Raw genomic sequence first — 16,010 nt, 5'->3', positions numbered from 1 at the left:
AGTCAGGTATATATAATGGTTTTAACTTTAGTTGGTTAGGGACTGTTGCAGATGGGTACACCTTGATGAGGTGGGATGGCTTCTTACCTTTTTACAAAAATGTATATACTAAGTACCCTGTTATTAAGCACTTGAATTTTATTCATTATTACTCAGGGTATTTTTCATACAATTTTTCTCTCTGTATTTTATTTTTCCTGTCTAGAGGCTGCCATTTACATGCTTGGAACGTTGCATGTTTACTGTTTTTTTGTTACAGCTCAGTTTTTTGGTGTTTTATGAAGATTAGATTGCGAGCTCCTGGTCCCAGGGACTAAGATATGTTTATGCTTATCTTATATTAAGGTTGACTTACAGAAGATTTAATGCTCCATCACATCCGGCACTGCAGTCACTTCTCTGATGGTTCCCATTTGCACCAAACCATGGTATAACTAGAATTCACTCCAGCCAGATATAAGCCATATAGCACAGTAGAAGACACTGGCCAAAGTATAGGGCTACTGTCTTACAACCGATGCAACGCTTATATTCAACCACTGATGGAACAAATTTTAGCTCATAGATGCAGATGTGAGGTGTCATTCCACCATAGATCTCAAATTCATTACCTGTTTCATGAATAGGTCATTAATATGTCAGTCCTGGACATTTATTCTACACATGAGCTCCCTCTGACAATCCTTCTGGTCACACTGCAGCTGCAGTGTTCAGGCCTGGGATCAGCAGTTGTGAGTGAAGAAGGAGGCAAAATTACAGCAGCAAAAACACAACTGTGTACACCAGCGCATAGATTAGTGCAGAAAATTCTGTGCATTAACCCAGAGTCCCACCTGGAGTAACCTCCACGCCAAGAGTCCCGCCTGGAGTGGCCTCCACGCCAAGAGTGCCGCCTGGAGTGGCCTCCACGCCAAGAGTTCCGCCTGGAGTGGCCTCCACACCAAGAGTTCCACCTGGAGTGGCCTCCACGCAAAAGTTCAGCCTGGAGTGGCCTCCACGCCAAGAGTTCCGCCTGGAGTGGCCTCCCCGCCAAGAGTTCCGCCTGGAGTGGCCTCCCCGCCAAGAGTTCCGACTGGAGTGGCCTCCACGCCAAGAGTTCCGCCTGGAGTGGCCTCCACGCCAAGAGTTCCGCCTGGAGTGGCCTCCACGCCAAGAGTTCCGCCTGGAGTGGCCTCCACGCCAAGAGTTCCGCCTGGAGTTGCCTCCATGCCAAGAGTTCCGCCTGGAGTGGCCTCCATGCCAAGAGTTCCGCCTGGAGTGGCCTCCAAGCCAAGAGTTCCGCCTGGAGTGGCCTCCAAGCCAAGACTTCAGCCTGGAGTGGCCTCCAAGCCAAGAGTTCCGCCTGGAGTGGCCTCCAAGCCAAGAGTTCCGCCTGGAGTGGCCTCCAAGCCAAGAGTTCCTCCTGGAGTGGCCTCCAAGCCAAGAGTTCCTCCTGGAGTGGCCTCCAAGCCAAGAGTTCCTCCTGGAGTGGCCTCCAAGCCAAGAGTTCCTCCTGGAGTGGCCTCCAAGCCAAGAGTTCCTCCTGGAGTGGCCTCCACGCCAAGAGTCCCTCCTGGAGTGGCCTCCACGCCAAGAGTCCCGTCTGGAATGGCCTCCATGCCAAGAGTCCCGCCTGCAGTGGCTTCTATATAATTTCATGCCACTTTGTCCCTGATAGAAGATGTGCGCATGCGTCTGTCGGCTGACCTGGAGCATTCTGCGATGCTCTGAAAGCGCATCACCATGAAGCTCCCTTAAGGTTTTCGCTAGACGTACGCATGCGCTGTTCATACCTTTATTAGCTCACTGGACCAAGGGTTACGCCATTTGTATCGAGCTGTATGCATGCGTTGTCTGCGATCCCAAAACTTCCGGAAGCGCACATATGTGGCCGCTTGCGGTTCAAGTATCTTGAGCTTGCGGTTCACTGTGCGCAACCAGGAGGTGTCCTTGATATGGGAAAACGCAGACCGCGTCAGGCGCCGCATATGCTTGTTACTAATCACACATCGGTTCCACTTTGACTGGTAATTAAACTGAGCACAACAGACTATATAAGGCTAGTTAATCGCCACCATGACACGCCCCCTGGAAGAAGCAGGTGTGAAACGATCGTTGGGGTGGAGGGAAGCTCATGTCTGCAGCTCCTACTTTAATCTTCATTATTTAAGGTAAATACCGCTTTTATACAATACAGACCAAAAGTTTGGACACACCTTCTCATTTCAAGAGTTTTTATTTTCATGTCTCTGAAAATTGTAGATTCATATTGAAGGTATCAAAGCTATGAATTAACACATGTGGAATGAAATACTGAAATACTTAACAAAAAAGTGTGACACAACTGAAAATATGTCTTATATTCTACGTCCTTCAAAGTAGCCACCTTCTGCTTTGATTACTGCTTTGCACACTCTTGGCATTCTCTTGATGAGCTTCAAGAGGTAGTCACCGGAAAAGGTTTTCACTTCATAGGTGTGCCCTGTCAGGTTTAATAAGTGGGATTTCTTGCCTTATAAATGGGGTTGGGACCATCAGTTGTGTTGTACAGAAGTCTGGTGGATACACAGCTGATAGTCCTACTGAATAGACTGTTAGCTGCTTTTTTCTTGCCATAATATAAATTCTAAGTAAAGAAAAACGAGTGGCCATCATTACTTTAAGAAATGAAGGTCAGTCAGTCTGAATAATTGGGAAAACTTTGAACGTGTCCCCAAGTACAGTGGCAAAAACGATCAAATGCTACAAAGAAACTGGCTCACATGAGGACCGCGCCAGGAAAGGAAGACCAACAGTCACCTCTGCTGCGGAGGATAAGTTTATCTGAGTCACCAGCCTCAGAAATCGCAGGTTAACAGCAGCTCAGATTAGAGACCAGGTCAATGCCACACAGAGTTCTAGCAGCAGACACATCTCTAGAACAACAGTTAAGAGGAGACTTTGTGCAGCAGGCCTTCATGGTAAAATAGCTGCTAGGAAACCACTGCTAAGGACAGGCAACAAGCAGAAGAGACTTGTTTGGGCTAAAGAACACAAGGAATAGACATTAGACCAGTGGAAATCTGTGCTTTGGTCTGATGAGTCCAAATTTCAGATCTTTGGATCCGACCACCGTGTCTTTGTGCAACACAGAAAACGTGAACGGATGGACTCTACATGCCTGGTTCCCACCGTGAAGCATGGAGGAGGAGGTGTGACGGTGTGGGGGTGTTTTGCTGGTGACACTGTTGGGGATTTATTAAAAATTGAAGGACACTCTATGTTGATGGCTTTTCCCAAAAAGGTCTACTTTTGTCTCATCTGACCAGAGAACATTCTTCCAAAACGTTTTAGGCTTTCTCAGGTAAGTTTTGGCAAACTCCAGCCTGACTTTTTTATGTCTCGGGGTAAGAAGTGGGGTCTTCCTGGGTATTCTACCATACAGTCCCTTTTTATTCAGATGCCGACGGATAGTACGGGTTGACACTGTTGTACCCTCGGACTACAGGGCAGCTTGAACTTGTTTGGATGTTAGTCGAGGTTCTTTATCCACCATCCGCACAATCTTGCGTTGAAATCTCTCGTCAATTTTTCTTTTCCTTCCACATCTAGGGAGGTTAGCCACAGTGCCATGGGCTTTAAACTTCTTGATGACACTGCGCACCGTAGACACAGGAACTTTCAAGTCTTTGGAGATGGACTTGTAGCCTTGAGATTGCTCATGCTTCCTCACAATTTGGATTCTCAAGTCCTCAGACAGTTCTTTGGTCTTCTTTCTTTTCTCCATGCTCAATGTGGTACACACAAGGACAGAGGTTGAGTCAACTTTAATCCATGTCAACTGGCTGCAAGTGTGATTTAGTTATTGCCAACACCTGTTAGGTGCCACAGGTAAGTTACAGGCGCTGTTAATTACACAAATTAGAGAAGCATCAAATGATTTTTCAAAACAGTGCCAATACTTTTGTCCAGCCCCTTTTTTATGTTTGGAGTGGAATTATATCCAATTTGGCTTTATGATAAATTTATTTATTTTTTTTTCATTGAAGACAAATTATATGAAAATAATAATACAAAAGAATTTGTGATTGCAATCATTTTCAAGAAGAAACTGAGTATTATCTGACAGAATTGCAGGGGTGCCAATACTTTTGGCCAGCACTGTATTCCCCCTGTGATTATATTCTATCATGGTATATTCAATAGATCAGGTGGATGCATAACTTATTTATGTAGAGCTAAGTATCTAACTATATTTCAGCTGTTATATTGGACTAATAACTACTAAACTTAAGGTGGGCTTTACAAGTTGCGACATCGGTAATGATATATCGTCGGGGTCACGTCGTTAGTGACGCACATCCGGTGCAGTTACCGACATCGCAGCGTGTAAACCCTAGGAGCGACTATCACCGGTCGCAAAAACGTCAAAAACCGTTGATCGGTCACACGTTGCTCCTTTCCATAATATTGTTACTGCTGCTGGTACGATGTTGTTCCTCGTTCCTGCGGCAGCACACATCGCTGTGTGTGACACTGCAGGAACGACAAACATCTCCTTATCATCACATTGACATTTCCCTTAAAGGGAACCTGTCAGCAGAAATTTCCCCTAAAACCTAACAGATTCCCCCTCTGCAGCTCGTGGGCTGCATTCTAGAAAGGTCCCTGTTACTATTGTGCCCCCTTTCTGACCAAAAAACAAGAGTTTATAAAGAGGTACCTTTTTGGCTTCGGATTCTATAAATCTGACACGGGGGCGGGCTGCCTGATGGCCGTTATTCTGCCCCCTGGTCCTGTATGCCGCCCCCATCGCTGATTTCCATACTTTTGGACGCCGCCCACTGCTCCAGCCATCCCCGCGCATGCCCAGTGCCAGTCTCACGGGACTGAGCACTGTGACTGCTGGTGACGTGTGCGCAGGCAAGTGATTATGGGCGGGACTGTGACTGTTATCAGCAAGTACCCGCCCATAATCTCGTGAGCGCGCAAACCTCTCCAGCGTCACACTGTGCTCAGTGTAGATGCTAGACTGTATGGGCTGCTTCCAGGTATGACATCCCTTTGTCACGTGATAGTATTTTGAACACGCCCCTATCACATGACAAAGGGACGTCATCCCTGGAAGCAGCCCATACAGTCTAGCATCTACACTGAGCACAGTGTGACGCTGGAGAGGTTTGCGCGCTCACGAGATTATGGGCGGGTACTTGCTGATAACAGTCACAGTCCCGCCCATAATCACTTGCCTGCGCACACGTCGCCAGCAGTCACAGTGCTCAGTCCCGTGAGACTGGCACTGGGCATGCGCGGGGATGGCTGGAGCAGTGGGCGGCGTCCAAAAGTATGGAAATCAGCGATGGGGGCGGCATACAGGACCAGGGGGCAGAATAACGGCCATCAGGCTGCCCGCCCCCGTGTCAGATTTATAGAATCCGAAGCCAAAAAGGTACCTCTTTATAAACTCTTTTTTTTGGTCAGAAAGGGGGCACAATACTAACAGGGACCTTTCTAGAATGCAGCCCACGAGCTGCAGAGGGGGAATCTGTTAGGTTTTAGGGGAAATTTCTGCTGACAGGTTCCCTTTAACAATTTACTCCCCGCATGACATCCATGCTATTGTGGCGCCCCTGACCTGGTCAGGCACCACTGAGTACTGCACCCATGCTGGGGACAGTACAATACAGGTAATCCAGATGGCTGACTGGGGTGTGGAACACAGGCGCATAGTGATCAGGCCTCACACATGTACCTAAGAGAGGACCCCTGGGGAACCCAGGAGGGGGCAGAGCCTACGCCTTCACTGGAATAGTGGAGGGGGTGAGAGCTTCCATCTCCTCTCAAGGGGTGTGGTAAGAGAGTCTGGTTGCTAGGTGGCGTAGGCAGACACAAGTGGGGAAGGAAAGAGAGATAGGAGGAGTTAGTTAGAGCTTGGAGCTCGGACTGAGGAGATGTCAGCAGAAAGAGCAGAGATGGAAAAACCCACCAGTGAGTCGGTTAGAGCAGAACTCCAGAGGGCTCAGTGAGGAGCAGACCTGTGGGGCTGATGCTGTCTAACAGCGCCCGCGCAGTGACTACAGACGGGGGAGAACGGTCAACTAGAAGTGCTGCCTGAAAGCCAGCTTCAGCTAGCGAGTGCAACGGAGTGGGAAGTACGGAGACTTCTAGAGAGCACCAGGCCCAACCGGGCGGCAGATCCCGAAGCGAGGATAGATTCACCTTTCCCTGCTAAACCTGCCGGTGTGGGGCTCCTACAGCCCACACCACAACACTACAAAAGCCGCAGCCACGTAACCGCAGTGAGGGCCCATAGGTCATAGGAGGCAAGAGGCTGGAGTGGCCTGGTCCGGGGAACAAGCACACGGCACACAAGAAGGGGAGAGAGGCTTGGAGCATCTTCCCTGGGTGACCCCCATAGGGACTCAAAGTCGGGGTCACCCCAAACCACCAAGGGCTAAGGAAGGCGAGTCAGTAGTCACCCTCATAAAGTCAGCCTGAAGGACACCTGGTTCCCATCTGGTTCATCTCAGCTACGCCCGGGCTACTCACCCTGCCATCTAATGTGAGTAAAAACCCTGAAAGACATCCTGCCTGTGTGGTCATTCTGCGACTTGTGGTACTACAAACCTACACAGGGCCCTGGGGCTTGCCTCACTCTCAGGAGGCTACTACATCTAACTGCACACACCATCAGCCCCAGGCGACCCTCAACCTGCAGTGGCGGTCCCTACTGGCCGCAATACTGAGAGTGGCGTCACGATCAAAAACAGAAGATTTCCTACCAGTGACGGAGATCCAGCAACGTGGAGTCCCTGAAGGTAACGCACCGACACCGACACAACACCCGTGGGGCTTCACATCTGGCGTCACGAACAGGATAAGGACTAGACCTGTTCAGACAGGTGACCATGTGCCTGGGCGGTCCGCTTGAAAAATTGGAAGCGCCGCCATATTGCCACCATGAAAAGCGCGCTGAAAAACAACAGCAGCCCGCGCTGGAAGAAGTTACCGCCCACGAAGAGGTGTGGCTACCCAGAGATCCCCTGCAGAGTTCTGACCTTGCCAGCTATGAGAGTGGAAGCGTCGAGAAACGGCGGAACAGAAAGGGAGCCACAAGCCTGCTGCTGGGAGAGAAGCTGCTGAAAGAGGCAGAACAGAAGCTGGACAGCTTGCTACAGGAGGCAGCGACGAGGCCACCGCTGGGAGATCGTGCGGAAGACGGCGCAGAAGGAATGGCGTCTGACAGCAGGAACCCAGAACCAGGCTCCGCTGCCTGGTGGTATCGGGAGCTGGCCCAGTTCTGTGATCGACTGGAGACCCGGGTCATAGAGCAGGTCAGAGAAGAGTACGCGGAGTTCCTGGGGATGGCTGCGGCGGTGCGGACCTACGAGGAGGGAGCCGCGCGACGCATGTCAGACCGAGCGGCGACGACGCAGACCCCGATGCTGCCACCGGTGGGTGAGTCAAGTGATGCCCCGGCCAGCGCGAGTGCCCCGACCCCTGCAGCCACGCCCGCGGTCCCCGAAGAGGCGCCCGGCGCGGCGATGCTGGACCAGGCCGCAGCCACGCTAGAAGCAGCCCGCCAAGCCCAGGCCGCTGCAGCGATGCCCCGCCTGTCCCGCAGGGCTCCGACCACCACGGCAGTGCTCATCCGTGCTGCAGGTGTGACGCTGACCCAGGCTGCCACCCTGCTGAACCCAGCCCGCCAAGACTCCAACGCAGCAGCGACGCTCGTCCGCGCCGCAGGTGATATGCTGAACCAGGCCGCAGCCCCGCCGGGTGCGGCCCGCCAAGCTCCGACCACCGCAGCGATGCCCTGCCCGGCCCGCACAGACCAGGCCGCCGCAGCGATGCCCTGCCCGGCCCGCACAGACCAGGCCGCCGCAGCGATGCCCTGCCCGGCCCGCACAGACCAGGCCGCCGCAGCGATGCCCTGCCCGGCCCGCCAAGACCAAGCCGCCGCCATACAGGGCGCGGCCCGCCAAGATAAAAGAGACATACCATTTACCCCGGCCTGCAAGGCCAGAGCTGATACCGCTCCCCAATCCACGGAGGTCTCTGATAGGAAGCCCACGCTGGAGGAAGAATACTGGCAGATGAGGGCTGACATGGAGGCCAAGTTTCCCCAGTGGTTGGTGGATCTGTACCTGCGCCCCCCATGCACCCCTGAGGAGATTCAGGCAACCCCTGCAGCCGCGCCGGAGAGTCCCCCGCCCGGGCCAGCAGAAGAAAGTCCATCCCCAGTCCTGCCACCAGAGGAGTGCCAGGAAGAACTAAGGGGGAGAGGAGGCCAGGAAGCAGAAGGGCTAACTCCGACGCCAGCCGCAGCAGACCCCTACCCAGAGCCGGAGATGCTGCCCTATTCCCGCTGGGAGGAGGAAGACTTGACACCGTCAGCAGACGAAGATCAGCCCAAAGACCTCACCTGGGAGCCTGCAGGCATGAACCCAGCCCGCAAGACACGGCGCAGCAGATCAAAGCGTCCTCCGACACCACAGTCCCCAGAACAGAAAGAGGTTACAGCCAGAGATCTGGAGGAGAAAAGGTGCCTAAGAAGGTCCAAAGCCCAGGCTAGAGGACCCCTTTACAGAGGAATAGTAGAGGACTTCAACCTGAAAAGTGGATACGGCTTCATTGTAGTGAAAGGAATAAAAGAGGGCATATTTGTTAACAGGAGAGATGTTCAAGCCCACCTGCCCAGAGGACATTCCGGCAGAAATTTGAAAATTGGAGAAGCAGTACAGTTCACTCTGCATGAAGGTGAAAGGGGATTGTATGCGCTCGATGTAGCACCATGTCCAAGACAAGAAAGACAAGAAAGACAAGAAAGACAAGAAAGACAAGAAAGACAAGAAAGACAAGAAAGACAAGACAGAGATAAAGAAACAGATACAGAAAAGGAATCAGATGCAGACCAAGAAAGGAAAGACACAGAACCTATAGATGAGGCAACCACAGATGAAGAAAGAGACAAAGAGCAGGAAAGTCACAGGTGCCAGTGCCCAACGTGCCCTCGCCCTAGTGAAAAAGAGGAGTAAAGTAAAGTAAAGTACAGAAAAGAAGTACAGAAGTTAAAGTTTTGAAAGTTTTGTTTGCAACGCTCTCAAGTTTAAGAATGCGCCCACAAGAACTATTGTGAGAAACAAACTTTAAGGCTATGAACTTGCTATAGCCACAAACTCTCGCAGTGTAAATAGTTACACCAGTGGCACCACCACCAGGGCCAGCCTGTTTAGGGGCTTGGCTCGTCTGCAACCAGGGGGGCCCGTCCGTAGAAAAGGGCCTTGGCTCACCTGCGACCAGAGAGCACGCCTGTTTATGGGGCCTTGGCTCACCACCACAAAGAGGGTACCTGGTCAGCACCAACTGTGGAGTCCGCCTCTGCATCCTGCCAGAAGAGGCTGACGGCGCGGATCCACCAGGCCAGGTATACCCTGAAACCACCAGCCCATGAAAGCCGCCTATACATCCTGCCAGAAGTGGCTGAAGTTGCGGCCAACGTGAGAGGGTTTTGGGTGGGTTAACGGACTTGTGGGTGGAGGGTGGTGATGTCTGATACCTGGTGCTTTTAAAAATGTTTTACATGTTTTAATGTTTTATGCATTTTAAAATGTTGTCTTGCAGCCCGAGGACGTGCTGGTGATAACTAAGGGGGAATGTGGCGCCCCTGACCTGGTCAGGCACCACTGAGTACTGCACCCATGCTGGGGACAGTACAATACAGGTAATCCAGATGGCTGACTGGGGTGTGGAACACAGGCGCATAGTGATCAGGCCTCACACATGTACCTAAGAGAGGACCCCTGGGGAACCCAGGAGGGGGCAGAGCCTACGCCTTCACTGGAATAGTGGAGGGGGTGAGAGCTTCCATCTCCTCTCAAGGGGTGTGGTAAGAGAGTCTGGTTGCTAGGTGGCGTAGGCAGACACAAGTGGGGAAGGAAAGAGAGATAGGAGGAGTTAGTTAGAGCTTGGAGCTCGGACTGAGGAGATGTCAGCAGAAAGAGCAGAGATGGAAAAACCCACCAGTGAGTCGGTTAGAGCAGAACTCCAGAGGGCTCAGTGAGGAGCAGACCTGTGGGGCTGATGCTGTCTAACAGCGCCCGCGCAGTGACTACAGACGGGGGAGAACGGTCAACTAGAAGTGCTGCCTGAAAGCCAGCTTCAGCTAGCGAGTGCAACGGAGTGGGAAGTACGGAGACTTCTAGAGAGCACCAGGCCCAACCGGGCGGCAGATCCCGAAGCGAGGATAGATTCACCTTTCCCTGCTAAACCTGCCGGTGTGGGGCTCCTACAGCCCACACCACAACACTACAAAAGCCGCAGCCACGTAACCGCAGTGAGGGCCCATAGGTCATAGGAGGCAAGAGGCTGGAGTGGCCTGGTCCGGGGAACAAGCACACGGCACACAAGAAGGGGAGAGAGGCTTGGAGCATCTTCCCTGGGTGACCCCCATAGGGACTCAAAGTCGGGGTCACCCCAAACCACCAAGGGCTAAGGAAGGCGAGTCAGTAGTCACCCTCATAAAGTCAGCCTGAAGGACACCTGGTTCCCATCTGGTTCATCTCAGCTACGCCCGGGCTACTCACCCTGCCATCTAATGTGAGTAAAAACCCTGAAAGACATCCTGCCTGTGTGGTCATTCTGCGACTTGTGGTACTACAAACCTACACAGGGCCCTGGGGCTTGCCTCACTCTCAGGAGGCTACTACATCTAACTGCACACACCATCAGCCCCAGGCGACCCTCAACCTGCAGTGGCGGTCCCTACTGGCCGCAATACTGAGAGTGGCGTCACGATCAAAAACAGAAGATTTCCTACCAGTGACGGAGATCCAGCAACGTGGAGTCCCTGAAGGTAACGCACCGACACCGACACAACACCCGTGGGGCTTCACACTATACTTGTGCAAGTCCAACCGAAACACCTGTCTATGGCCAGACAGCTCAGACTTGAATGTGCTCTTCTGATTCCTGAGTATGTCACCCTCAAGAGGTGTAATGTTCTGAATCCAGCCACCCTTTTGCCAGTAGATTCAGAAAAGGGGGAATTGGTGACAATGGTAGCAAGTGAGGATGAATACTTTGACATGACGCACGAGCATGGCTGCATAGAGCTGATAAGTCAGGAGACAGCAGGTTTTCCACATGTCTATGATACACCTATTACTAATGCAGATTTTGAGTTTTTTGTAGATGGCTCCAGATACCACCTGGATGGGAGATTCTACACTGGATATGCAGTAGTATCCTCACATGAGGTAATCCGAGCTGAACCACTCCTGCCGCACATGTCCGCGCAGGAGGCGGAGCTAACAGCGCTCATTGAGGCTTGTAGAGCGGGATCAGGTAGGAAAATTAATGTTTATTCAGACTCAAATTATGGATTTGGGATCTGTCATGATTTTGGCCCTATCTGGAGAAGTAGAGCTTTTCTTACGTCAGCTGGTAAGCCTATTAAAAATGCAGAATTGGTAAAACGGTTAATGGAGGCACTAATGTTACCAGTCCAGGTTGGCATCATTAAGGTGAAAGCACACACTGGATCCAGCGGTGGCCGCGGGTAACCTCAGTGACAGCAGCTGATCGCGCTACTCATCTCATTAGCTGCGTGGAGCTGACAGGAGCGGCGATGTATTCTGCTGCTCCTGTCACCTGCATGCAGCAGAGCTGGAAGCGACGCTGGAGGTCCGTGGATTACGCCGCACATGGAGGGCTTTGTCGGGGTTAATAAATTGGTAATGAGGGAATTTGTTTGTGTTTTTTATTTCAAATAAAGGATTTTTTCGGGTGTGTGTGTTTATTTACTGTAATTTACAGATTAATCATGGAAGGTATTTCGGGGAGACGCCTGACATGATTAATCTAGGACTTATTGGCAGCTATGGGCTGCCAATAACTCCTTATTACCCCGATTTGCCAACGCACCAGGGAAAATCGGGATTAGCCGGGTACAGTCCCAGAACTGTCGCATCTAATGTATGCGGCAATTCTGGGCGGCTACTGACTGATATTGTTAGGGTGGGGGGCTCCCCATAACGTGGAGCTCCCCATCCTGAGAATACCAGCCTTCAGCCGTATGGCTTTATCTGGCTGGTATTAAAATGGGGGGGACCGCACGCCGTTTTTTAAAATTATTTATTTATTTATTTTACTGCACAGTATAGACACGCCCACCGGCTGCTGTGATTGGGTGCAGTGAGACAGCTGTCACTCAGCGTGGTGGGCGTGTCTCACTGCAACCAATCACAGGCGCCGGTGGGGGGAGAAAGCAGGGAATACGAGATTGTTTAATGAGCGGCCGGCTTTTTCAAATTAGAAAAAGCCGCCGGAGCAGTGTGAATGCCGTGCAGCGCCGGTGATCGGGGATCGGTGAGTATGAGAGAGGGGGGGACACTTCAGTCACTCGGGGGATTAGCGGTCACCGGTGAATCCTTCACAGGTGATCGCTAATCAGTACACGGCACAAAGACAGAGCCGCGGCATGACAATGAAGTCGGGTGAAGTTCACCCGAGTTCATTCTCATCCCGCTACTCTGTCTTCCGACATGTAGTAACGACATTTTGCATCACACACGTACATTTCACACGGACAACACAGACACATGTCAGTTATTTCACTCACGCACACACGGACATTCCACACGCACATACAGCTAGCATACGGGATACACACGCAGGCCACACATACCATAAAAACGGACCTAAAGAACGGAAAACGGACCCGAAAAAGGCCCGTTTTACACGGACGTGGTTTTCACGGATGTGTGTTTCAGGCCTCAGATGGAGTCAACTCACATCAGGAGCCTTCTATGGAGGCATCTCACTTGAGGTTCATAGTAGAAGATGCAGCCCACATATCTACACATTATTTACTGATATAAACAAGAGGAGAAAGAGTACTCTGTGCAAAAACAATACAACTTTATTAGAAAATCACACACAGATATGGATAAAAAAACTAATATAAAATCAATCTCACATGTTGGAGAAAAGAGGGGAAAACTGAGGCCAAGTGTTAAGAAACAATGGCTTCCAAGGTATAATAAATACAAAGGATAATCAGTACATATATATAATACCACCGAATTTCATTGTATAAGAGAGTTATAAAGGCACCCAGGCCATACAAAACTCATGGAAGCCATAATTTACACCTAAGGTGCAAGTGCAGGTGTGGCGCCCTGGACAAGCCAGGACGTCACAGGTACTGCAACAACACACCCCACACCCCGGTTAGGAACATCTAAGTCAGACACAAATCCTTGTTGCCTCCCTCCAGGGGCTGATGTCCACACCAGGTGGAGCGGAGCCAGGCGGTTGGCTCCTCACACCGAGGAGTTCACAGTCCTGGAGGCGGGAAAAGGGTTCAGTGCAGTTTGGAGTTGAGTGTAGAGCGAGAGTGAGGAAAGTAGTAGTGGAGGAACTGACTGGCCGTGTCCGGGTACGTGGCCCGGGCACAGAAACAGCAAGGTTGGCAGACGGTGGTGACCGTCTACAGGAGAGGCCGATTGACGCACAACCGTAAGGACCGGGGACGGGCGGTGGCCCGCCGGTACCGGATCGGGGAGCAAAGAGAAGCCAGCACCATCCGGTAGGGCCTACGGACCCCGACCATCTAGGAGTCGCCATTAAACCGGTCAAATCCGTCAGCGACGGGAACCTCCGGGGTTTCCCAGCAGTAAAGACCCGACTGAAGGCAACCGTCCAAACCGTGAGGGAGATAAAGCTACCGCCAGAGTTAGAGCTCCCAGGGCCAGAGCCTGCGGGCAAAAAGGGGCTCCCTTAGCCAACATACTGCGGGGGAGCGGGTTACCGGTGGGAAGCCATCGGGGCCGAGAACATAACACCGGTGCAGGGAGAGACAGTTACCGCCAGCCTACCGGGAGTGACCATCGCAGCCGTCTATGGGACTCGTCCATCCAGCCGTTTGTTTTACCAGAGACTCCGTGTGCGTTACTGGCTGAGTAAGTACCACCGTGCCATCTGGCACTGCGCTGCCCCGCGATCCTGCACCTGGCCAAGCCCTGCAATCCACCAAACAGACAACAACTCCGGGCCCCGGGACTGCCAAAATCCCCCTACCCACGGAGGGGAGAGAAACATCCCAGCTGCTCCCTGTCATCGCTCCCGGGATCCCCGTACAGAGCAGCGGTGGTGCCCCAACCTCACCACACACCGTGGGTGGCGTCACAAACCGACATCCCAAGCACCAACAAAACTCCCCTTTCACTCACGGGAGAGGAGCGCCGCTCGAGTCCCCGGATCCGGCCCACCGCTCGAGCCACCGAGCAGCAGCAGCAGCGCCGGACCCGAGCGTGGTGAGCGCAGCGCCCCGCCGCCCGCGACACAGGTAACAGACAGTCAAGGAATGTTCCTAGGCCATCAGAGACCCCCTGAGAACGGATCAGGGGACCACCAACGCACGTTTCGCTACGGGTTGCACGCTTCTTCAGGGAGGGAGGAACATTCCTTGACTGTATGTTACCTGCACTTGCACGTTAGGTAAATTATGGCTTTCATGAGTTTTGTATGGCCTGGGTGCCTTTATAACTCTCTTATATAATGAGATTTGTATTTATTATACCTTGGAAGCCATTGTTTCTTAACACTTGGCCTCAGTTTTCCCCTCTTTTCTCCAACATGTGAGATTGATTTTATATTAGTTTTTTATCCATATCTGTGTGTGATTTTCTAATAAGGTCATATTGTTTTTGCACAGAGTACTCTTTCTCCTCTTGTGTATACCATGTTTCTCGAGTAGTGCATACACCGGTCTAGCTATACCAAGGCTAGCCAGGTGACTGTATAGTTAGCTCAATTATGAGAATTTCGTTTCTAACATTATTTACTGATCATATACCATATGAAAAGACTCCAGTCCCATCCAGAGCTGCAGGGATCACTCCTCAGACTTTTGACTTCTATGGATGTGACAAGAGCATAAAATCTGATAGATAACCTCTAGAGATATTTACATCATAAGTAACTCAGAACAGATGCTTCTCTTATATACATTACTGTGCTGTCACGCTCTGGAATTTTGGGTTCCTGTCCCTTTAAAGATTTCCCTGACTCTGCAGTAAACCTCACCAGTAATTTCTGCACAGCTTCCTATAATGGGGTTAAACATAGAAGCACAAGGCACAATACATTGTGACTCCCGGCTTCTTGTGGTAGAGAATTAATCTCTGTCCTGCGGATATATTGCTGCCATATAGGAAGCAGGCCCGTGGCAGGCACCTGTATGGATTCCTTCGAGGGCTGTGTTTAAACAATTTCTGCAGAGTCAGCGTTTTTCAATGACCTGCTCTCCATCCACGTCAACACAACTGTATCCTGCATCAAAAACCAATTACCAGTAAGATGACGGAGGTCAAAGGTCCAGGGAGAAGTGGGCAGTATACAAAGACCCCAAAAAAGGAGGGTGCAAAGGGACTACACCATAATCTGCAGAGCAAGACAGCCTGACAACGTGCACAAGGGGGCGCATGAGTGATACTGTGATGGCATACACACTAAATACTACGACTGAAGCAACACAAATATGCACCACCAAATCCTTTTACAAAAGTCAAACATAGGAGAGTCAGTGGACATACGAGGGGCTGCTGATAAGTCTTTGGCTTTGTGATTTTTTTTTTCTATGGTAACAAATGTTAAATAACATGAAAGCCTTATGTGACTAATATGTTTTCAAAATTTTGTGTTTCTTGCTTATGGCAACAGTGTTCTACGCACGCGGGAAAACGAAATGAGTCTAATGCAATATTCACAGCAACTGAGAGCAGAGGAGTCATAAATTCTTCTGCAAGCAAAGTCCACGAAGGATATTCATGGTGATATGTCGCAGACATTGAGGTATCAATGCCCTTCATATTCCACAGTTAAGAACTGGGTTGCCAAATTTAAAATGAGCCACTTCAGCACCAATGATGAGGAACGTCCTGGACGCCTGAGAGTGGTTGATGTTCCGGAGATCGTTGATGCAGTGCACAACCTCATACTGGAGAATCGACGAATTTCAGCTAAAGCAATAGCAGACATCATGGGGA

This window comes from Anomaloglossus baeobatrachus, chromosome 8, assembly GCF_048569485.1.
Source record: "Anomaloglossus baeobatrachus isolate aAnoBae1 chromosome 8, aAnoBae1.hap1, whole genome shotgun sequence".
Classification (NCBI taxonomy): domain Eukaryota; kingdom Metazoa; phylum Chordata; class Amphibia; order Anura; family Aromobatidae; genus Anomaloglossus; species Anomaloglossus baeobatrachus.
Note: the sequence above shows the minus strand (reverse complement) of the source record.